We start from the raw sequence: 26,012 nt of genomic DNA, 5'->3' as shown, positions 1-26,012 counted from the left end.
GATTGGTGCGATTATCATAGTTCGTGTTAGGTCCGGCCTGCTAGCTAGACCGAAACGAGAGTTACATGTGAATGCCTTTTTGTATATGTCTTATGTTTATGCGCAAAATGAGAACTTTTCCAGTTGCTGGGTATGTTTGCACATCCCCATACATAGCAAAGGAGGCATCCCTTTGAGGTCAATCTCCCTTAACATCTCGGAAGTAGCGGAGTGGGTAATGTGACAAAACGGTACAGGGGAAGTAAATGATACTTGGAACCAGAGTGGGGATAAAGAAACGTGGAGATCGGGGGGGTGTTACCTTTTGGATGCATTGACGGATGGTACCAGCCGGAATACAATAGGTCGGTACGACTCCCGTTCCTGGTTTTGACCAACACCTCAGGAGTTGGAAGGCCCACCGCTGACATTTGTTTCACTAGAGACCTGACTGGTGAGGAAACAGGTTTTGTAGCAGGATATAGCAATTGTACGCAATACTTTAACCTCACCAGGTGGAACATAGAAACATAGAAACATAGAAAATAGGTGCAGGAGCAGGCCATTCAGCCCTTCTAGCCTGCACCGCCATTCAATGAGTTCATGGCTGAACATGAAACTTCAGTACCCCATTCCTGCTTTCTCGCCATACCCCTTGATCCCCCGAGTAGTAAGGACTTCATCTAACTCCCTTTTGAATATATTTAGTGAATTGGCCTCAACTACTTTCTGCGGTAGAGAATTCCACAGGTTCACCACTCTCTGGGTGAAGAAGTTTCTCCTCATCTCGGTCCTAAATGGCTTACCCCTTATCCTTAGACTGTGACCCCTGGTTCTGGACTTCCCCAACATTGGGAACATTCTTCCTGCATCCAACCTGTCCAAACCCATCAGAATTTTAAACGTTTCTATGAGGTCCCCTCTCACTCTTCTGAACTCCAATGAATACAAGCCCAGTTGATCCAGTCTTTCTTGATAGGTCAGTCCCACCATCCCGGGAATCAGTCTGGTGAATCTTCGCTGCACTCCCTCAATACCAAGAACGTCCTTCCTCAAGTTAGGAGACCAAAACTGTACGCAATACTCCAGGTGTGGCCTCGCCAAGGCCCTATACAACTGTCGCAACACCTCCCTGCCCCTGTACTCAAATCCCCTCGCTATGAAGGCCAACATGCCATTTGCTTTCTTAACCGCCTGCTGTACCTGCATGCCAACCTTCAATGACTGATGTACCATGACACCCAGGTCTCGCTGCACCTTCCCCCTTCCTAATCTGTCACCATTCAGATAATAGTCTGTCTCTCTGTTTTTACCACCAAAGTGGATAACCTCACATTTATCCACATTATAATTCATCTGCCACGCATTTGCCCACTCACCTAACCTATCCAAGTCACTCTGCAGCCTCATAGCATCCTCCTCGCAGCTCACACTGCCACCCAACATAGTGTCATCTGCAAATTTGGAGATACTACATTTAATCCCCTCGTCTAAATCATTAATGTACAATGTAAACAGCTGGGGCCCCAGCACAGAACCTTGTGGTACCCCACTAGTCACTGCCTGCCATTCTGAAAAGTACCCATTTACTCCTACTCTTTGCTTCCTGTCTGACAACCAGTTCTCAATCCACGTCAGCACACTAGCCCCAATCCCATGTGCTTTAACTTTGCACATTAATCTCCTGTGCGGGACCTTGTCGAAAGCCTTCTGAAAGTCCAAATATACCACATCAACTGGTTCTCCTTTGTCCACTTTACTGGAAACATCCTCAAAAAATTCCAGAAGATTTGTCAAGCATGATCTCCCTTTCACAAATCCATGCTGACTTGGACCTATCATGTCACCATTTTCCAAATGCGCTGCTATGACATCCTTAATAATTGATTCCATCATTTTACCCACTACTGAGGTCAGGCTGACCGGTCTATAATTCCCTGCTTTCTCTCTCCCTCCTTTTTTAAAAAGTGGGGTTACATTGGCTACCCTCCACTCGATAGGAACTGATCCAGAGTCAATGGAATGTTGGAAAATGACTGTCAATGCATCCGCTATTTCCAAGGCCACCTCCTTAACTACTCTGGGATGCAGTCCATCAGGCCCTGGGGATTTATCGGCCTTCAATCCCATCAATTTCCCCAACACAATTTCCCGACTAATAAAGATTTCCCTCAGTTCCTCCTCCTTACTAGACCCTCTGACCCCTTTTATATCCGGAAGGTTGTTTGTGTCCTCCTTAGTGAATACTGAACCAAAGTACTTGTTCAATTGGTCTGCCATTTCTTTGTGCCCCGTTATGACTTCCCCTGATTCTGACTGCAGGGGACCTACGTTTGTCTTTACTAACCTTTTTCTCTTTACATACCTATAGAAACTTTTGCAATCCTCCTTAATGTTCCCTGCAAGCTTCTTCTCATACTCCATTTTCCCTGCCCTAATCAAACCCTTTGTCCTCCTCTGCTGAGTTCTAAATTTCTCCCAGTCCCCGGGTTCGCTGCTATTTCTGGCCAATTTGTATGCCACTTCCTTGGCTTTAATACTATCCCTGATTTCCCTAGATAGCCACGGTTGAGCCACCTTCCCTTTTTTATTTTTACGCCAGACAGGAATGTACAATTGTTGTAACATAATAGCCAGCGAAACAACAAACCAGGGGTTCTTTGAAATAGAGGGTTTGAAGAATCAGACAAGTAGCCAGGACTGGGACCCTAAGATTAGGTGGCGACGGGGGCTGAGAGAGAGATTGGGATCGAATCTAACAGCATACAATGGCACTTATTTTGTGTGCGGATATAAGGCCTACCCCTGGTTGCCTCAGAACTGGAGGGGGTCCTGTTATTTGGGATATGTGGTCCCTTTTGTCAGACGGGTACGTACTTTAGCAGAAGTACAGACACCAGGTCGACTAAGACGAGATCTTACCCCGGTAGAGAGGCTATTTGGAGTCATGATGCTCCCATTCAGGATAAGACGCACCATGGATGAATTACGTAACCTAGAGAGAGTACTGGAACAGATAGCTAACGACACTGCTGAAGCAATAGAGGGCATAATGGCTGAAATGGTAGCCATACGCACAATGGTACTCCAGAACCGAATGGCCCGAGATTATATACTAGCACAAAATGGGGGCACATGTGCCTTAATTGGAGCTGAATGTTGCACTTACATTCCCGATAATTCAGAAAACATAACCAACCTCGCTGATCACATAAGAAGGGAGGTAAAGAAGTTATCCACGACAGCAGGAGGATCTGGCTGATTTGACTGGCTGTTAGGGGGATCCTGGGGGTCCTATCTTATGTATGGAGTAATTATTCTGGTTGTAATAATAATTACTTGCTGTCTGATTATCGGGTGTTTTAATATCTGCTGTAAAGTTATGATGGCTCGACTGATGCCAGTAGCCAGTGTAATCGCCGAAGAAGAAGCACACCTGATGGAAATACCTGAAGACACCAAGGATGAAGAAACAGACGACGATGACACCGACCACTATCTTTGAAGGGTAGCCTAGAGCTACAGACAAGGTGGACATACGGAACATCAGGGAAGTAACATACCCCAAAGGACAAATATATGACATCATGCTACTATCATTGTGGTCATCTGGATTTCGTGAACATCATCCAGGACCAAAAGGGGGAATATTGTTGGAGCGGATTTTTGGACATATACTGGACTAGTATACGGGACCAGACATTTGTTTTATTTTCCCCTTTAAATGAATTTTGTAAGGGATAATACTGATGCATTATGCTTTAAACAGTTAGACTTTAAGGTATGCTGGCCTTGAGTTAATGGAGATTGGAAAGTGAGATAATGAACACTGGAGATGTTTGTTTATACCGGTGTCAAAAGCCTGCACTTGTTTATACTGCCCTGTCACAATGCAGGATGGGTTATATTAAAAGCTTAGCCTTCGATAGTAACAGCTTTGTAGTGCTAAAGCATGTGTTGTAAAGTGACGTAATTTGTAAGATAAAAGAACTTCACTGCAGATACCAATTTGAGAAGATGGTTCAAAGACAAGGGTCTTTAACACTTCTCCCAAAGCTTTGTCTCCGATTTAATAAACCTCTCTTTATATATATTATACAGTCTCGGAAATATTTTTCCACAACAAGTAAAACTAACAGGCTTAGCATCATCTTTATTTACTTTGTCACATTTGTGATGCAAGAGCAAATTGACTTTCTCCAGAAATCCTTAGCATAAGAAAAAGAAACAATAATAAATATTTTGCAAGTAGAATTATTGCACTAGATGGTTATTGCAAAAGATAAGTCAATACGATGGAGATTTACAAACAGATACAGAATAACACTATTGATTGACTGGAGCAGAACATAAGTAAGCCTGGAAAGCAATGAGAAAAGAACACATAAATTATAATTTATTGAAAATAAATATTTACAAGTAATTGTACAATAAACATAAATGTTTCCACTTAAGATAGAAATTTCAAAATTGTCTTGCTGAATTTGTTAAGGTTTATCTGTAATTCCTTTAGTTGCTAAGGTTATTACGTCGATAATTACAGCATATTTTGTGATTATAAACTGAAGGTATTTTTAAAAGTAACTCAAATCACTTCTTCCTTGATTATTAGATTACCATAAAGTATAGAACATGAGGGTTAGAAATTTGCACAAATAACATCCTACTTTCATTGTAAGTGGTTTCCCTTAGGTGTTTTCGAAGCACCCCCACTTTACAATAATTCTAGAGCTTGGAGTGATTACTGTACTGAACAGAGGAATGAGTCACGAACAAATACCTTGGTCTCAAGCGGCAATGCTTTTATTAAAGTTAAAGCACACACACCTGCACCAAGTAAAACCACACACACCCTGGTGTGTAAACCAAACAGTTTGGCCCATCTAAACGGGCCCCTAACGCGAAGCACCCACGTCTAATACCTCCCCTGAAAACCCCATAAAATTTGGTTGGGAGAATACACGATACCCCTTCATATCATGGCTGTGATCTTAAAAATGTGTTGGCAAGGATGATGCTCACCGATGCATTGGCTTACTCGCTGCTTCTTCTGATCAAAAGGTGTCTCTTCTGGTTTCTTCTCTCCGTCCAACACGGAGGATTGGATTCTTGTAAAGGCGAAGCAGCAAGGCAAAAGAGAGCTGTGTCCATATGGCCTTCTTTTATACCCCAATACTGTCCGCCCCTTTCAGCCCAAATAAAGTTTTGAGGCTTCCTGTGGGTGTGTCTTCTTTTTGGCTCAATAACATTTTCTTCCTTTGTTTCGGGGTTTCCTGTTTTTCCAGTGATGGGTTTCGCTTCCAAACGGTCTAGGCTTAATGGTTTTCTATTGTTCTGGTATCTCATCCAGGTAATGGCTCAATCACTGATCAGTTCACTTGACGAGTTCACATTGCTTAACAAATAGATTCTCCATTTGCTCATCACCTGCGATGAATTGCCTTATCTTGGTTATTGTCTTCTCAGACCCCTGCCCATCATTCTAAGTCCAACATGGAGCAGCACCTGGGTCCCTCCCACAAACAGCTTCCAGCTATTTCTGCATTGAGAAAAATATTAAAACGCAAATCCTTGGGTATTAAAACGCAATGTCCAGATCCTTGGGGATTAAACACAATGCCCAGATCCTTGGGGAGTCCATCCTTACATCATGAATCAAATTAATGTGAGATTTTTCTTTGCGATCCCTTTCAAAATCAGGTGGGATCGCACAGAAACAATGGGAAAATGGGACTGTAAGGCCTAGCATCACCTCACTGCCACGACCAGGACTTTCTTCCCTCCATGCTGATGGGTCTGCCACTGTCTGCTCCTTTCCTGCTAACCACATCCAAATGGCGGACAGGGGAGAACGTGGGGTGCAGGAGATTTCCTTTCTTTCGTCCATTTTGCTGACACTTCCCATGGCTACAATGGGGACGGTGGCGGTAGATTCTGGGAAGCAGCGGACTAGTAATCGTGAGACTTAGATTAATAATCTAGAGAATGTGAGTTGAAATCCCACCATGGCAGTTTGCAAATTTGAATTCAGTTGAAAAACTCTGGCAATGAAAACCTGGTATCAAGATGTTGTTGGATTATCATCAAAACCCAACTGGATCACTAATGTTCTTTTGGGGAGAAAACTTCCTTACGCGGTCTGGCCTATATGTGACTCCAGTCATGTACCAACGTGGTTGAATCTTAAATATCCTCAGAAGTAGCATAGCAAGTCACTCGGTTGTATCAAACCACGAAAAGAGCATCATCATTATACCATCTACAACGGTTCAAGAAGAAGGTGCGCCACCACCTTCTCAATAAATGTTGGCCTTGCCAACGACACTCACAGTCCAAGAATTACATTTTTTAAATGACCCTCAGGTCCCCCCATGTAGTGGCTTCCTCGCCCTCCTTTTTCTCCCAACACTTACCGATGTCCAAGGGTAAAATGATGGAATCAATTATTAAGGATGTCATAGCAGTGCATTTGGAAAGAGGTGACATGATAGGTCCAAGTCAGCATGGATTTGTGAAAGGGAGATCATGCTTGACAAATCTTCTGGAATTTTTTGAGGATGTTTCCAGTAGAGTGGACAAGGGAGAACCAAGTTGATGTGGTATATTTGGACTTTCAGAAGGCTTTCGACAAGGTCCCACACAAGAGATTAATGTGCAAAGTTAAAGCACATGGGATTGGGGGTAGTGTGCTGACATGGATTGAGAACTGGTTGTCAGACAGGAAGCAAAGAGTAGGAGTAAATGGGTACTTTTCAGAATGGCAGGCAGTGACTAGTGGGGTACTGCAAGGTTCTGTGCTAGGGCCCCAGCTGTTTACACTGTACATTAATGATTTAGACGAGGGGATTAAATGTAGTATCTCCAAATTTGCGGATGCCACTATGTTGGGTGGCAGTGTGAGCTGCGAAGAGGATGCTATGAGGCTACAGAGCAACTTGGATAGTTTAGGTGAGTGGGCAAATGCATGACAGATGAAGTATAATGTGGATAAATGTGAGGTTATCCACTTTGGTGGTAAAAACAGAGAGACAGACTATTATCTGAATGGTGACAGATTAGGAAAAGGGGAGGTGCAACGAGATCTGGGTGTCATGGTACATCAGTCATTGAAGGTTGGCATGCAGGTACAGCAGGTGGTTAAGAACGCAAATGGCATGTTGGCCTTCATAGCGAGGGGATTTGAGTACGGGGCAGGGAGGTGTTGCTACAGTTGTTCAGGGCCTTGGTGAGGTCACACCTCGAGTATTGTGTACAGTTTTGGTCTCCTAACCTGAGGAAAGACATTCTTGCTATCGAGGGAGTGCAGCGAAGGTTCACCAGACTGATTCCCGGGATGGCGGCACTGACCTATCAAGAAAGACTGGATCAACTGGGCTTGTATTCACTGGAGTTCAGAAGAATGAGAGGGGACCTCATAGAAACGTTTAAAATTCTGACAGGGTTAGACAGGCTAGATGCAGGAAGAATGTTCCCAATGTTGGGGAAGTCCAGAACCAGGGGACACAGTCTAAGGATAAGGGGTAAGCCATTTAGGACCGAGATGAGGAGAAACTTCTTCACCCAGAGAGTGGTGAACCTGTGGAATTCTTTACCACAGAAAGTTGTTGAGGCCAATTCATTAAATATATTCAAAAAGGAGTTAGATGTAGTCCTTATACTAGCGGGATCAAGGGGTATGGCGAGAAAGCAGGAATGGGGTACTGAAGTTGCATGTTCAGCCATGAACTCATTGAATGACGGTGCAGGCTAGAAGGGCCGAATGGCCTACTCCTGCACCTATTTTCTATGTTTCTATGTTTCTATGAAACACAAAAAGTTAGTATGCAGGTACAACAAGTAATCAGGAAAGCAAATGGAATGTTGGCCTTTATTGCAAGGGGGATAGAGTTTAAAAACAGAGAAGTGCTGCTGCAACTTTACAGGATATTGGTGAGGTCACACCTTGATTACTGTGTACAGTTTTGTTCTCCGTATTTAAGGAAGGATATACTTGCATTGGAGGCTGTTCAGAGAATGTTCACTAGGTTGATTCTGGAGATCAGGGGTTGATCTATGAAGATAGGTTGAATTGGTTGGGCCGAAACTCATTGGAGTTCAGAAGAATGAGAGATGATCTTATTGAAACAGAAAAGATAATGAGGGGGCTCGACAAGGGGGATGCAGAGAGGATATTTCCACTCATAGGGGAAACTAAAACTAGAGGGCATAGTCTCAGAATAAGGGGTCGCCCATTTAAAACTAAGATGAGGAGGAATTTATTCTCTCAAAGGGTTGTAAATCTGTGAAATTCTCTGCCCAGAGAGCTGTGGAGGCTGGGTTATTGAATATATTTAAGACGGAGATCGAGAGATTTTTGAGTGATAAGGAATAAAGGGTTATGGGGAGCGGGCAGGGAAGTGGAGCTGAGTCCATGATCAGATCTGCCATGATCTTATTAAATGGCGGAGCAGGCTCGAGGGGCCAAATGGTCTACTCTTGCTCCTATTTCTTATGTTCTTATGTGATTAATTTGATCTGGGGCCGTGGGTACTTTTTTCGGCTGAGCCAGAACGCGGAAACTCGATTTGCGTCGAACGCAGCTCACACTTCAAATTCCACAATCTTTTGAACTTTGTTTTCAACAAAATTGGAAATATCACAGCTGATATTCTAGAAGATTTTATTAATACAGTTCAGCTGCCATAGAATTGTCGCTCGATTTTGGTTGGAATTTTGCCCGCTGGCGTGACCCTGCATTGAATCCATTGAACTTTGTAGGATCAGTTCTTTATATTATTGAGGGCAGCTTCCCAGCATTATTATGTTTGCTAATAGGGAGCCGCCACGGAGGAGTGAACAAGAAATGTGAAGCTCCTGCAGCGGTTAAATTGCTGCAGCAGCTTAAAGGCAAAGGCCACAGATTTTCGATCTGGAAACACGGAAACCAATTTGTGCCAAAAGGAACATTTATGAGGATGCAACAGCCAGGGTGCGGAGCCCCCAGGTTTTCAGATACCCCGTTAAAGTTTAATTGTCCCAATTATGGAAAAGAAAGGTGAAAACTTATTTGGGATTGAGGGAATGAGGCCAGCCAAAGGAATGGTCCAAACACAGTGGAAAGCGATGGCTTTGACAGTCAGTGCCATCTCTATCATACCCTGCATGGCAACTCAATATTAGATGAAGTTCAATTAATTTACCAGGGAAGCCAGGATCAGAGGATGTTATCACATCTTGTAAGAATGAACTGTAATAAGCATGTTTTACATATACAGCTACCACTGTGTTGAAGTGCAGCAGCAACTTAACATTAATATATAGAAGTTAACTTAAAACCCTTAATATCCATTTCTACCTGTAAGCTTTCTTTTGCTCACAGCTGAATATGAATTCAAGCATTAAGAGCCTAAGTTTGATTAGCATGCCCAAAGCTGGGTACATATGATGGCAAACTGTCTAATTTCTTCACACTGTCTACTTTCTTTAGGAGAAAGTGACCCTGAACTAAAGAAACAAATAGCCACAGGTGATGGGGAAGTAGAAGGAGCAGTGTCAGTTGCAGATTCATAATACTTATCATGTTTTCATGCCTCAGCTAGAAGAAACATAGAAAATAGGTGCAGGAGTAGGCCATTCGGCCCTTCTAGCCTGCACCACCATTCAATGAGTTCATGGCTGTAGCACACATAATCTATCATCACAATACATTATGAAACCATAACCCCATTTTGTATACTGAATGTGTAATCGGTGTAGTGCTCCTCAGCTTCCTCTCTTCATTGTGTAGCCTTCTAAATGTGCCACAGCAACAAGCAGAGGAAGAACAGGAAGAAAAGGAATAGTAATTTGATCCCTCTGCTTTCAGCCCTGCTAGTGCCGCTTTCCATACACTGTGGGCTAGAAATTCGGAAAATAGCGCTATGACCGGTTTTTGGGTGGTATTTGAGGATTTACATTTTTTTTTACTGCCGAAATTCTGCGATGACGGAAGGCCGCAAATATAACACCCCTATTTAAAAAAGGAGGCAGACAGAAAGCAGGAAATTATAGACCAGTTAGCCTAATACCTGTCATTGGGAAGAATGATGGAGGCTATTATTAAGGAACAGTAGCAGGACATTTGGAAAAGCATAATTCAATCAAGCAGAGTCAGCATGGTTTTATGAAAGGGAAGTCATGTTTGACAAATTTGCTGCAGTTCATTGAGGTTGTAATGAGCAGGGTAGATAAGAGGGAATCAGTGGATGTGGTGTATTTGGATTTCAGGAAGGCATTCGATAAGGTGCCACATAAAAGGTTACTGTGCAAGATAAAAGTTCACAGATTTGGGGGGAATATATTAGCATGGATAGAGGATTGGCTAACTAACAGAAAACAGAATCGGGATAAATGGGTAATTTTCCGGTTGGCAAACAGTAACTAGTGGGGTGCCGCAGGGATCAGTGCTCGGTCCTCAACTATTTACAATCTATATTAATGACTTTGATGAAGGGACCGAGTGTAATGTAGCCAAGTTTGCTAATGATACAAAGATGGGTGGGGAAGCAAATTGTGAGGAGGACACAAAAAATCTGCAAAGAGATATAGACAGGCTAAGTGAGTGGGCAAAAATTTGGCAGATGGAGCATAATGTGGGAAAATGTGAGGTTATCCACTTTGTCAGAAAAAATAGAAAAGCAAATTATAATTTAAATGGAGAGAGATTGCAAAGTGTGGTGTACAAAGGGACCTGGGGGTTCTTGTGTATGAAACACAAAAAGTTATTATGCAGGTATAGCAAATAATCAGGAAGGCAAATGGAATGTTGGCCTTTATTGCAAGGGGGCTGGAGTATAAAGGCAGAGATGTCCTGCTACAACTGTACAGGGTATTGGTGAAGCCACACCTAGAGTACTGCGGGCAGTTTTGTTCTCTGTATTTAAGGAAGGATCTTCATCATCATAGGCGGTTCCTCGAACGAGGATGACTTACTTCCACAAGAGTTCACAGATGTTTCAATGAAGGACCCGATGTTCCAGTCCTGAACTCCATTTGAGGGGGTGGAAGATGCCTGTGCGTGGATTTTTTTAACGTGTGGTGATTGTTGCACATCAGCCACCACACTGGCTCGACAGAGCTAGGCCTTTATCCAATGGCAAGGGTTGAACCAGGACGACTGGAGACCTGCTCTGCTGCACGGACCTAGTGCACACACATATAGCAGTGTAGGCTGGCCCGTGCTGCCCCTGGGCCCTTGACTCTTCTGGGCCCTGTACTCTCATTCGCCGCATCTTCGCCCACGATGTTCCAGGGCTCAGCGCTCCAGCTTTATTTATAACCCCGACCTGCGGTAGTGTTCTCACACAGGTCAGGGCGGCCCATGATGTCCAAGGGCGTGGCGCTCCAGCTCAATTTATAGCCCCGACCTGCAGTGGTGTTCTCACACAGGTCGGGGCGGCCCACGAAGGAAGGATATACTTGCATTGGAAGCTGTTCAGAGAAGTTTCACTCGGTTGATTCCAGAGATGAGGGGATTGATTTATGAAGATAAGTTGTGTCTTTACTCATTAAAGCTGAGAAGAATGAGAGGTGAGCTTATCGAAACATATAAGATAATGAGGGGGCTCAACATTGTGGATGCAGAAGGAATATTTTCATTCATAGGGGAAATTAAAACTAGGGGGCATAGTCTCAGAATAATGGGCCGCCTATTTAAACTGAGATGAGGAGGAATTGTAAATTTATAGAATTGTCTGCCCCAGAGAGCTGTGGAGGCTGGGTCATTGAAAATATTTGAGGCAGAGATAGATAGATTTTTGAGCGATAAGGGAGTAAAGGGTTATGGGGAGCGGGCAGGGAGTGGAGCTGAGTCCATGATCAGATCAGCCATGATCTTATTAAGTGGCAGAGCAGACTCGAGGGGCCAAATGGCCCACTCCTGCTCCTATTTCTTATGTTCTTATGATCTTATTTCAAGAAAATCTGTAGACTTCTTAGCTAAAGTGGAGAAGTCTGCCGTGTAAAAACAAAACATTTGTGAGGAGGACAAACCTTGGAAGTTTTGAAGATCAGGACGCACGGTGACAGGTGAATTGTTACCTGATGGCTTATTGCCCACTTCTGTAAACTCTTTATGATTGGACAACGTGAGCTTTGATAAAGGCAAGGAACGCAGGATATGTTATGTATGAAAATTTCACAACTCACACGTTTCGAATAGGTCATTAAATGAAAGCTTTGCACAATCATGGATTGTTGATTTGCGAAGAAATGCAAGAAATTAGTGAGTTGGAGAGAGTGGCCTGAGACTGTACATCTCGCCAATTAAGAACTGCTGCAGTCAAGGAAGGGCAACCTCCAATCAGCGCTGGACTGATCGTCTGCAGGTGGTTGCATGTATGATTTCTTGTAACATTATTGGCGTCTGGAGTGGCGGCTGTCCTGCAGGAGCCGCTGCTCGGGAATCCGTACCTCCACGACCGAGGTTTTAGGTGGCAGGCGGACGAGAGGGCTGTGGCTGGTGAGATGACCAGGGTCAGGGACCTGCTCGATGGTGGAGGAGCGGGCTGGATGGCGCCAGACATGCTGGCACGGTGCCTAAATTCGGCCGACATCTGCCGCGCGGCCGATGCTATCGAGTCGCTAAAAACAGCTGTGGGCCGTGACTCCGTTAGGTGTGTCGAGGAGGCTCAAGCACATGGGGAGATCCCGTCCGAACTGTCCCCCATCCGGACAGAATTCCTCATCGGCGCCAAATCCCGGAACCTCCCTCGGGAGCCGGCACCTAACAACTTGAGCCGCCTCGGGGAAATCCCCTCCGTGCCTTTCAGTTTTGCGCGGAGGGGTTTCCTGTACGGGCTGCTCCTGCACACTCTCAACCTTGCCATCCTCGTCTGCCGTCCGGACACGCCATGGCGCACCATCTTACCGTCTGGAGGAGGCGAGGGTCCCCGATGGAGTACACTCCACGCGGAAGTCCTCCCACTATTTATCGGGGACTTGGCCTGGAGGATGGTGCATGGAGCAGTTCTGTGCAATAAATCTTTAAGCCGGTTCACGGGCTCCCAGGCCGCCTGCAATTTCTGCGGTCTGGAGGAGTCCGTGTTCCATGTTTTTATTGAGTGTGCAAGGTTGCAGCCCCTGTTTCATTATTTAAAGGGGCTGCTCCTCAATTTCTGGTGCACTTCAGTCCCACACTCCTGATCTTTGGGCACCCTGTGCGGAGGGGAGCGGGTAGGTCCGAGGGCCTCCTTGTAGGACTGCTCCTGGGCACGGCCCAGGGTGCCATCAGCCGGTCCAGGCAGCGGGCGGTTGAGGGGGTCGTTCAGCCTGACTGCCTGCCTATCTTCCGCGCATACATCCGCACCAGGGTGTCCTTGGAGATGGAGCATGTGGTGTCCACCGGTACGCTCGCAGCCTTCCGCGAGAGGTGGGCGCCGGAGGGACTGGAGTGCATCATCACCCCCGGCAACCAAATTTTAATTTGATTTTATGTTTTAAAGTTTAATTTGTTTTAATTGCCGGGTTTTAGTGTCCCCCTCCCCTTTTATAGGGGCACTTGTAAATTATATGATTTTAATGCCCAAAAAAAAACACAAAAGGAAAAAAAAACACAAAATAACCCCCAAAAAAACAAAAAAAATTTAAAAAAAGAGGGCAGTTATAAGTGTCTGGAGTGTCCCCCAGATTGGGAGGCACTCGATCTAATGTTTATTTTGTAACCCCCCCCCAAAAGATTTGTAACATTATTGGCGTCTGGAGTGGCGGCTGTCCTGCAGGAGCCGCGGCTCAGGAATCCGTACCTCCACGACCGAGGTTTTAGGTGGCAGGCGGACGAGAGGACTGTGGCTGGCGAGGTGACCAGGGTCAGGGACCTGCTCGATGGCGGAGGAGCGGGCTGGATGGTGCCAGACCTGCTGGCACGGCGCCTAAATTCGGCCAACGTCCGCCACGCGGCCGATGCCATCGAGTCACTAAAAACAACTCTGGGCCCTGACTCTGTTAGGTGTGTCAAGGAGGCTCAAGCACGTGGGGAGATCCCATCCGAACTGACCCCCGTCCGGACGGAATCCTTCATCGGCGCCAAACCCCGGAAACTCCCTCGGGAGCCGGCGCCTCACAACTTGAGCCGCCTCGGGGAAATCCCCTCCGTGCCTTTCAGTTCTGCACGGAGGGGTTTCCTGTATGGTCTGCTCCTGCACACTCTCAACCTTGCCATCCTCGTCTGCCGTCCGGACACGCCATGGCGCACCATCTTACCGTCTGGAGGAGGCGGAGGTCCCTGATGGAGTGCACTCTACGCGGGAGTCCTCCCACTATTTATTGGGGACTTGGCCTGGAGGGTGGTGCACGGAGCAGTCCCATGCAACAAATTTTTAAGCTGGTTCACGGGCTCCCAGGCCGCCTGCAATTTCTGCAGTCTAGAAGAGTCCGTGTTCCATGTTTTTATTGAATGCACAAGGTTGCAGCCCCTGTTCCATTATTTAAAGGGGCTGCTCCTCAATTTCTGGCTGCACTTCAGTCCCACACTCCTGATCTTTGGGCATCCTATGCGGAGGGAAGCGGGTAGGTCTGAGGGCCTCCTCGTAGGACTGCTTCTGGGCACGGCCAAGGATGCCATCAGCTGGTCCAGGCAGCGGGCGGTTGAGAGGGTCGTTCAGCCTGACTGCCTGCCTCGCTTCCGCGCCTACATCCGGGCCAGGGTGTCCTTGGTGATGGAGCACGCGGTGTCCACCAGTACGCTCGCGGCCTTCCGCGAGAGGTGGGCGCCGGAGGGACTGGAGTGCATCGTTACCCCGGCAACCAAATTTTAATTTAATTTTACATGTTTTAAAGTTTAATTTATTTTAATTGTCGGGTTTTAGTGTCCTCCTCCCCTTTTATAGGGGGCACTTGAAAAAATCATGATTTTAGTGCCCAAAAAACCCCCCAAAAAAATAAAAAAAAATACAAAAAAAATACAAAAAAAACACAAAAACGGGCCTGAAGAATGTTTGGAGTGTCCCCCAGATCGGGGGGCACTTGATTTAATGTTTATGTTTGCCCCCAAAAGTTTGTTGTAACATTATTGGCAGTGGGCACTTGTATAATTTGTGTTTCTGGTGCCATTAAAAAAAAACAAGGGGGCACTTGATTTAATGATTATGTTTTACAGATTACAACAAAATAGTTGTAACATTATTGGAGTACTGCTCGAATAACAGGTAAAGGATTTGAATCTGTCTTTTTCAATAAAAGGTTAAAGGCAGAACTCATGTGTCTTGTGTAATTTCTCATAAGTCACAAGCCTGAACTTTATAACCTGTTGGATGGGGTGAGGGGTAATGTCTGCACGTGCTACAGGCACCAGAGTGGTGAAGCCTGTCTCTTTCAGCCTCCAACTAATTAGAGCTGGAACACAGGCGGGCCCCGAGGTGTCGGCGGAGGTGTTGGCTGGCCCCGAGGTGTCGGCTCTGAAGTTGGGTAAATTTATTGTGGGTCTGTTGAGATTGAAATGTGCCATGCAAGTGTAAATGGTCAAGTTTTTTTTTACATTGATATTTTTTGAGGATTTTGACCAGTCGCGTTCTGTGCATGCACCAACCAGCGGCTGGGAATGGTTCCGAACGAACGGTGGTGCCGGATAAGGGAGTCCCGGATAAGGAAGGTTCAATCTGTTTCTGTCGGTTATTTACTAACCTTATTGGTACCACTAAGCTTGCTTTCCCAGGAGATTACTTACTAGACAGAGCTCGGGCTCATTACCAGTGGCATGGCAGGTAAAGCACTTGTTTTGGGAGTCTTGTGTCGGGCATGCAGACAATGCAGACAACGGAGCTGGTCGAATGTGGTCAGTGCTTCGATGCTGGGCATGTTGGCCTGATCGAGGACACTGATGTTGGAGCGTCTATCCTCCCAGGAGATTTACCGGATCTTGCGGAGACATCGTTGGTGGTATTTCTCCAGCGATTTGAGGTGTCTACTGTATATGGTCCATGTCTCTGAGCCATACAGGAGGGCGGGTATCACTACAGCCCTGAGACCATAATCTTGGTGCCAGATTTGAGTGCCTGATCTTGGAGCAGTCTCGTCCTCAGGCGACCGAAGGCTGCGCTGGCGCACTGGAGGCGGTGTTGAATCTCGTCGTCGATGTCTGCCCTTGTTGATAATAGGCTCCTGAGGTATGGAAAGTGGTCCACGTTGTCCAGGGCCACGCTGTGGATCTTGATGACCAGGGGGGCAGTGCTGTGTGGTGGGGTCAGTTTGGTGGAGGACTTTTGTCTTACCCTAGTGTGGATAGTTACTTCAGGTTAGCACTGCTGCAGAAAGTGTACCCTGTAGTGATGAACATGGAAAACAATATTCTCCCCACTTCTTTCAGTAGCAGTTCCACAGCTACATCCATGAATTTGGCTGTTCTGTTTTGGAAGTGTACCATTCTAACAAGTAGTTCTACATTTGGAAGTAGCAAAGTGTTTAACTGACAGCAATGCCCTTTGCTTTGTTACAGCCCTTTAAATATCTGCATTGTGCCAGATATTCCCCACCCGACCCTGCAAGCACCCAGCAACTGGCGAGTCTCCTTCAGGGAACTTGCCTTGAATGACTAGTCATAGAATCATAACCTGTCCTGCCACCTTCAAAGAATTGTACACAAACATCCCCAGGTCTCTCTTTTCCTCAACCCACTTTAAAATTGTACCATTAAGCTTGTATTGTCTCTCCTCATTCTGCTGAGGCAAGTTTCCACAGAAACAGCTGTGTGCAATTTAGGTAGGTACATAGCCATCTGTATCCAGTTCTTGCCATCAGTTCGTGGCAACTGAAACATCGATCCAATTGTTTCCCCTTTTATGTCATCCAGCCATAGCTTTCATGATTTGCCTGTTTCATTCAGTGGGTTTTCAAGATAATCAACGTCATACGATGACACTATTCTTGACATCAGCACATTAAAAAATGGAATTTTGATGAGAAAAGTAATAGCAGGAAAACAAAGCCATTGAAATGAATATAGCTGCAGCTAAATTTGTTTTATACAAGCAGTGCTGTCACTCAACATAATTGAGACGTGGCAGATCTAAAATATCATACATCAAGCTTATTTACTGCTTGCTTTCATGAATAAAATGATCCTGTTACCTTTTACAAAACCCCTCTTTGGCATCCTCATATCATCTTACTTTCCTATTTTGACATTTCCCCACCATAGTTCTCTCCCCCGAATGAGTCTCTGCCTCCTCCCAATTCACTTCCCCAAGTTTCTACCTCCCTCCCAGCTTCCTTACTCCCAGCAACCAATGTTCTCTAGCTCTTCTCAATTTTTTTATTATTACTTTCTCTATTTACTTATTTCCATACATATTTTTATTAACTTAGAATCATAGGGCCCGAACTTGGTGGCCTTACCGCCCACTGCCATCGGCTGCCGCTGAGTTTTTTGGGTGGTCTCCACTCGATGCCATTTTCCAATCGGCCTCCTGCTGGCAGGAGGGGAGGACCGCTGGGAACTATTTTGTTCATACACTATTTATTTGTTACAGCTCGCAGGATAGACATTAGGACACTGTAGGAGCTATTCACAGTTGCTGTATTCATTCTGGTTCATGCCAGTTAGGGGACTCCATTTTGGGTTGTATAAAAGCACAGCTAAGTTACATTTCTCCTGGCCCAGTTTATCAGTTATTTACGCATACACAACATAATTTGGTGATGAAGATTCTTCAAATTTACCTCCCTACCCACCATCCCCGCCCCCACTGCCTTTCCTCTCCACACCCGGGGACCTTCCAATTCCATGGCCAAGATGGATAAAAAGATTTTCTACATAAATCACGGCAAGTGGATAAGACAGCGACAAACTAACCTCAGCTCACTGCTGTGCAATACTTATCTACTGCCTTGACACCGAAGGCTAACACAACATTGGCCAAATCAAAGACATGGAGTCCTTCAACAAAACGGTAAGTGCCCAAGAGAACTATGATTCTAATTTAATAAAAATATGTATGGAAATAAGTAAACAGAGAAGGTAATGCTAAAAGTATCGTAATGGAGAGATACGAATTTTGTTAAAATGGGGCAAGGGAACAGTGAACCAAATAAACAGTACAACAGAACTGGCCGCTATGTGTAACTTTGGAGAACTCATAGAGGAAATGATCAGGGATCAAATTATTAAGAAAACAATGATCCCCTGCATTCGGGAATGTTTGCTAATGGAGGATGACAAATGATAGAGCAACTAATTTGGCCATTCAAATCGAATCAGCGCTTTCTGATTCAAAAGCGATCAGATTCCCTGCAGACTGCAGCTACAGCCCATGTGCAAGGCAATCGTCTAAAGCGGAAATCACAGCAGAGACCTAGGGCTTGTAATAAGCCATCCACTACGGATCACGGGCTTAACTTCCACTGCTTTAACTGTGGGGACAAATCACACTCAGCAAAGACTCCTAACTGCCCTGTTGGGAAGAAATGCTCTGCATGTTGTAAAATGAACCAGTTTGCTAGTGTCTGTCACTTATCGTAGCATATTCGACTAGTGGACAACCCCGATAGTGATAAGCCCAGTATGGTTCACACCATTAGTGACATTTCGCACATTGGTTCAGGCAAATTCAAGGACTGTGAGGTAAACATTGATGGCACACCCATCTGCCTCCTCATTGACCTTGGAGAGAAAATCTCCATATTGAGCGAGGCTGTGTACGAAAACCACTTCACGCATTGTCAACTGCAGCCCGCAACTTCCACTCTACATGCGTACTCTGGCTCCAAAATTGAGGTACTACGGGTCATATCTGTCCCGATACACTACAAGAACATAACATTGGAGAATGTTTCCTTTCATGTCATGAGTGGACAAAGCTTCATGGGTGTTGACCTTTTTGACAAGCTTGGGTGCAATGTTTATGACCCAACCAGCACACCTGTGTACACGGTGGACTTTGACAAGCAGCATCCCTCAATCTTCACAGGGTTTGGAGTGACAACAAAATTCTGCCATCGTCCCCGCATTGACCCTTCCGTCAAACCAGTTACGCATCGTCGTCGCCGTCTCCCATTCGCGGTTCGCGACCAAGTATCCACAGAATTAACGCGACTCGAATCTCAGGGAATCATCTAGAGCATCGACTCCTCACTTTGGATCTCGAACTTAGTCATTGCATGGCTTAAAAATGGGGAGATCCACCTTTGCATCAACCTGAAAGAGCTCAACAAGACCATCAGCTCTGACAAGTACCCTCTTCCTACCATTAATGAACTGTCTTCAGAATTCTATGTTTCAATAGTTTTTACGAAACTCGACATGCACCGCAGTTACCTGCAAATACCCCTAGCGGAGGACAGCAAACTGCTCACGGCATTCATGACGCATGATGGTCTGTATCAGTATAGGCACATGCTCTACAGACTAGCTCCTGCACCAAGTGCATTTCAGAAGATTTTCACTACACTGCTAGCAGGCATAGAGGGAGCCCTCAATCTGCTTGACGATATCGTCGCCCATGGATGGATAATGGAAGAACTTGACTAGTGACTTAACGCAGTTATAGGTAAACTTGCTGCACATAATATTACACTTAAGGTCGATAAGTGTACATTTGCTGCTGGAGAAATAAACTTTCTGGGCTACAGAGTCACAGCACAAGGTGTCAGCACAATGTTGGGGAAGTCCAAAACCAGGGGTCACAGTCTAAAGATAAGGGGTAAGCCATTTAGGACCGAGATGAGGAGAAACCTCTTCATCCAGAGAGTGGTAAACCTGTGGAATTCTCTACCACAGAAAGTTGTTGAGGCCAATTCACTAAATATATTTAAAAAGGAGTTAGATGTAGTCCTTACTACTAGGGGGATCAAGGGGTATGGCGAGAAAGCACTGAAGTTGCATGTTCAGCCATGAACTCATTGAATGGCAGTGCAGGCTCGAAGGGCAGAATGGCCGACTCCTGCACCTATTTTCTATGTTTCTATGTTTCTAAGCCGATCCAGCGAATGCAGGAGACTACCGACGTCAAAGAACTTTCATCATTCCTCGGCATGTTCAACTTCTAGCTGAAGTTTGTCCCGCACTACGCGCACATTGCCGAACCACTTCGCAAGTTGCTGCACAAGGACGTCGCTTGGGAATGGACAGATTCCCAGGCTCAGGCAATCACCACACTTAAGGAGAAAATCACATTCCCTCCTACCCTTGCGCACTTTGATCCAAATGCCACTATGTACATTGCCACGGATGCATCAGGCACCGCCATGGGTGCTGTGCTCTCGCAATGGATTAATGGCCTGGAATGCCCAATAGCCTTCGCCTCTCGCACGCTCTCATCTGCAGAACGTAAATACTCTGCAGGGGAACATGAAGCACTTGTTTGCATCTACGCATGTGAACACTGGCACATCTACCTCTATGGCAGGAAATTTACCCTCCGTACGGATCACCATTTGGAATTTTCTGTTTGGAACGATGGCTGCCTAGCTCGTGGTGATAGAGCAGTAATTCCCAAGTCGCTTCAACAGCGCGTTCTCTCATTGGCACACGATGGACACCCTGGCATTGTCCACATGAAGCAGAGATGTTGCATTTCAGTATGGTGGCCTGGGATTGACACTCACATTGAAGAGTTCGTCTCACCCTGCGAACCATGCAGTCTGAGCGAAAAGGCCACAAACATCCGACCAGCAACAATGAAGCCCATTCCCTGGCCACAAAGACCCTGGCAACAACTTCAGTTGGATATCTTCGGTCCAGTTGAAGCAGTTCCACAGCACCAGCATTTCCTTATTGTAGAATATGACCTACAGTTCAAATGGCCAGAAATTGCTACAACAAGCTCAGTGACCTCATTAACGATCGTCACTATTTTGCAGCGTATGTTCACGAAGTGGGGCCTCCCAGAGGTCATAATCACTGACAATGGTCCACAGTTTGAGTCCGACCAGTTTGCATATTTCTTCATTCTTCATGTTATCGAGCATCGCCTCAAAGCAACGGAGGTGTTGAGCGATTTAACTGCGTCATCAAAGAGGGTTTGAAAGCCAACCTTGCAGCAGGCCAAACATTCGACAAAGCGGTTCAAAAAATTCTCCGCACATATCGTTCAACAAAGCACTCGCTAACGTGGAAGACACCCACTGAGCTCATGGTTGGGTGGAATCTTCGCTGGCTACTAGACATTCTCAAACCCCCAGCCAAACCTAGTGCAAAGATAACCACACTCGCATTCCAGATTTTGGAACACCACCAAAAAGCAAAGTCCTATACTGACACGAAATGATGCTCTCAAAAGCCCCAACTGAAGAACAGAGATTGGGTCAAGAGTTAAGTGCCCAAACCGTAGTCATAAACTCGCATCTTTACTTTCGCCTCCAAAACAGATCGGGTGAAAGTTCAGCCCTCACACCTATGAGCTCATTGATGGAACTCAATGGAATGCTAATAGACCGATCCTAAATCACAGGTCAACAGACCAGCAGGATGGGAGACAGAGGCACCCGAAAACCTCGATCAAACACCACAAGCTCCACGCCAGTCTCAGCATATCAGAACACGACCTGGCTATCTCAATGGCAAATGCAATCCTTGCCAAAGTGCCACGGAGGATTGAGTCGGGCCCAGGGAGTGGGAACACTTAAAAATAAAAATTTACACAAAATTAAAAAAAGTCCACTGGAAAACCTTTAGGGGACCCTATCCACCTAAATCACTGAAAATAAATAAAATAAAAGAAGGTCACGAACCTTTTTTTGCAGCTCTTCTTACTTACTGTTAGGGTTAGACATGTATTCACGCAACAGTCCTTCCCCCTGCTGCCGCCGACTCCCGCCCGCATCAAACTGACAGCTCGGCGGGCGGGAGGACACTTACGCGCCTTGCGCGCTAATTGCCGTCAGCGGACGGTTCCTGTTGTGTACATGTAAATAACTGGAAAACTGAGCCAGGAGAAATGTAACTTAACTTAACTGTGTTTTTATAGAACCCAAAATCGTGTCCCCAAACCGGCATGACCTTGCATGAGTACAGCAACTGTGGATAACTCCCGCAAGATCCTAAAGCCTGTTCTGTGATCAGTAACAAATAAATAGAGTATGAACACAACATATTTACCCCCTTGAGATTGGGAGTTCCCGCCTGCTGCCCAGATTCACAGCGTAAGTCAGTTTTTTGCCGCCAGGCGGTACTGGCAGATCTTTTAGAGGAAACTTCCTGGAAAAGTACTACCAGGTCTCTTAATGGTCCTTTGGGCGGCACTTGGGTGGGCCTTGGCATTGACCAAGTTTGGGCCATAGAGCCTTAGAATGGTTACAGCACTGAAGGAGACCATTCGACCCATCGAGCCTGTGCTGGCTCTCTGCAAGAACACTTCAGCTAGTACCACTCCCTCTTCCTTTCCCCATAGCTCTGCAATTTTTTTCCCTTCAGGTACTTATCCTATTCCCTTTTGAAAGCCACAATTGAATCTGCCTCCAACTCCCTTTCAGGCAGTGAATTTCAGCGCGAGACCAGCGGGAGTTAAAGCAGCTAACTGGGAGCAGTGCGAATGGACCTGAAGGGGTGAAAAGTAAAAAGAAATCAAAGTGTGACATCACTTAAGTGTGAAAGCACATAAGTGATTGGTTTGTCAGTATTTCTATCTTTTTTTTCTAAACTTGGGTATTGCTGCAAATTAAGAGCCGGGATTAAAAACTAAACATAGGTAATTGATACTTTCAAACTTGAAAACTTAATGAATTAAATAAAATACATTAGAGATGGCAGGGCAGGTGATGTGCTGCAGCTGCAGCATATAGGAGCTGGTGGACACCGGTGCGATCTACAGCGACCACATCTGCAGTAAGTGTTGGCAGCTCGAGGAACTTCGGCCCCACGATGATGAGCTAGATTCTGAGCTTCAGACCCTGCGACATATCAGGGACCTGAACACTGTGTTCCAGCAGAGAGTCACACCCCTTGAGTTAAATAATTCAAATTTGGTCAAGAAGGACAGGAGGGTGTGACTACGAGTGAGGCAGGTATGGGGATCCAAGAATGTAGTGATGGAGGAGCCTCAGCCCTGGCAGTTGTCCAACAGGTATGAGGTTCTTACTCCATGGGTGGACGAGAGCAGGGACTTCGGGGAGGATGAGCAAACTGACCATAGCACCGTGGTCCAGGGAGGCATTCAAGAAGGGGAGTAAAAATAAATGTTGTAGTGGTAGGGGACAGTAGAGTTAGGGGGATACATATTGTTCTCTGCAGCCACGAGCATGAGTCCCGAAGACTGTGTTGCCTGCTCGGTGCCATGGTTAAGGACATCTCCTCTGGGTTGGAGAGGAACTTGGAGTGGGAGGGGAAAGATCCAGTTGTTGTGGTCCACGTAGGTACCAATGACAAAGGTGGGACAAAGAAAGAAGTTCTGCTGAGGGAGTATGAGCAGGTGGGGTTAAATTAAAAAGCAGAATCACAAAGTTCATAATCTCTGGATTACTACCTGAGCCACGAGCAAATTTGCATAGGCTAATTAACATCAGACAGTTGAACTCGTGGCTCAAAGATTGGTGTGGGAGAAATGGGTTTTGATTCATGGGGCACTGGCACCAGTACAGGGTTAAGAGGGAGCTGTTCCATCAGGACGGGCTTCACTTGAACCATGCTGGGACCAGTATCCTGGCGATTCAAATAACTAGGGCTGTAGATAGGGCTTTAAGCTAAATAGTGGGTGGGAGGAATCAGGTGAACGGAAATTTAAAAAATTAAATAGAAAGGGGAAGGTAATAGTGCAGGGTAACAATAGGGGAAATGATAACCAGAGTATAACAGGAAGGGACAGAATGTATAAAAATAAGAGTGAATCAGAAAGTGGGATCAGAGTAGGGAAAAATGGTAAAAAGACAAAATTAAAAGCTCTTTATCTGAATGCATGCAGCTTTCATAACAAGATAGATGAGTTGATGGCACAAATAAAAATAAATGATCTGAAAGCCATTACAGAGACGTGATTGCAAGGTGACCAAGACTGGGAACTGAATATTCAGGGGTATTTGACATTTTGGAAAGAGAGGCAGAAAGGAAAAGGAGGTGGGGTAGCTCTGATAATAAAGGATGAGATCAGTGCAGTAGTGAGAAATGATATTCGCTTAGAAGATCAAGATGTAGAATCAGTTTGGTTGGAGATGAGAACTAATAAGGGAAAGAAGTTACTGGTGGGAGTAGTCTGTAGGCCCCTAACATTAGCTACACTGTGGGATAGATTATAAATCAAGAAATAATGGAGGCTTGTAAGAAATGTAGCAATAATCATGGGTGATTTTAATCTTCATATTGATTAGACAAATCAAATAGGCAAAGGTAGCCTTGAGGAAGAGTTCATAGAGTATATTCGGGATAGTTTCTTTGTGTAATGAGACTGTATTAATTAATGATTTCATAATAAAGGAAGAGTGATCATAACATGGTAGAATTTCAAATTCAGTTTGAGGGGTGAGAAAGCTAGATCTCAAACTAGTTTCCTGAACTTAAATAAAGGCAATTACGAAGGTATGAAGGCAGAGTTGACTAATGTGGACTGGGAAAATAAATTAAATAGTAAGATGGTAGATGAGCAGTGGCAAACATTTAAGGATATATTTTATAAATCTCAGTGAAGATATAATCCAGTGAGAAAGAAAGACTTCAAGGGAAACCATCCATTCTGTAAGTGGTTTTGCCCTTGGGGTTTCGAATCACCCCCTTACAACAGTTCTAGACACTGGAATTCTTGTGGTGAACAGAAATACAGTTATAGCCAGATCTTTCGGTCTCAACCATCGCAATGCTTTCAGTCAAGTTAAAGCACACACCTGCACCCAGTAAAACTCACCCTGGTGATGTAAAACAAACAAACACAGTGCAACACACAACCCTGGCCCATCTGGACAGGCCCTTAACACAAAGTACCCATGAATAAATACCCCTGCTCGGATTCAAAAGTGCACCACCAAATCTGTCCAACAGAATTGTGCGTACGCCTATGATCCTTGCAGAAAACCTCCCCACTATATCCCTAAGGCTTGGTTGGGACACCACACGACACCCCTTCACACTATGCGGTGGTCTTAAAGATGTGTGGGCTGGGATAAATGCTCACCGAGTACCCCTCTGGCTTACTCGCTGCTTCTCCCGATGAGGCGTATCTTCTGGTTCTGTACCAATCTGTGGTATTCAAGTCCAGTCTCAAGGTCAGCTTCGCTCGTCGAAGTAGCAAGGCTCTCTTTGCTCGTAGATGGCGTTTCTTCTCTCCATCCCAGATGGAGTGCTCAGTCCCTGTGCATTGAATGAAGCGAGTAAGCGTAGAAGAGGAGAGTGAGAGAGAGATGGCAGCCAAAAACTGCCTCTCTTAAACCTGCAAAATGCTCCTGAATTCCTCGCGCCAAAAATTAGTCCTTTGTCTCAGGCAGTGGAACTGATAGAGCAAAATGTTAAACCTTTTCAGACAGTGTCTTTGTCAACTGTCCTGTTCCTGGTTAAGGCTCCAACAGGTCTGGGTGGTTGAAAAGTTTCCTTTGTGAATTGAGCACTGACCAATCTTCTTGATTTCTCACTGATTACATGACAAAGGGCCCTCCCCATCTTTCATGTTCCTGCCATTTCAGCCATTGATTCCTGACCACATGATGTGTATTCCTGTGGGACATGTTTGGACCTGTCCAATGTCATGCTGTCTGCCCTTGTGCAGCAACAGCCAAATTAAAGCAATGTCCAAAAGTTTAAGCCTAAAAGTTTATGCTTTTACTGTCAATGTTTATGCCAAACTCTTACAATGGCTAACTAAAGAAGTATTGGATGGTATCAAATTGAAAACAAAGGCATAAAATTTTGCTAAGAATAGTGGAAGGGCAGAGGATTGGGATTTTTTTTACAAAACAGCAAAGGGCGACTAAAAAAATAATAGAGAAAGAAGATAGTTTTTGAGAATAAACTAGCAAGAAGTATAAAAGCAGACTGTAAGATCTTCTACAGATATGTCAAAAAGAGAGTAGCTAAAATAAACATTGGTCCCTTAGAGGATGTGACTGGGGAATTAATAATGGGAAACAGGGAAATGGCAGAAACTTTGAACAAATATTTTGTAGTGGTC

Source organism: Pristiophorus japonicus, chromosome 4 (assembly GCF_044704955.1).
Source record: "Pristiophorus japonicus isolate sPriJap1 chromosome 4, sPriJap1.hap1, whole genome shotgun sequence".
NCBI classification, from domain to species: Eukaryota; Metazoa; Chordata; class Chondrichthyes; family Pristiophoridae; genus Pristiophorus; species Pristiophorus japonicus.
The sequence above is the reverse complement of the archived record's forward strand: the minus strand, read 5'-3'. Positions refer to the sequence as shown.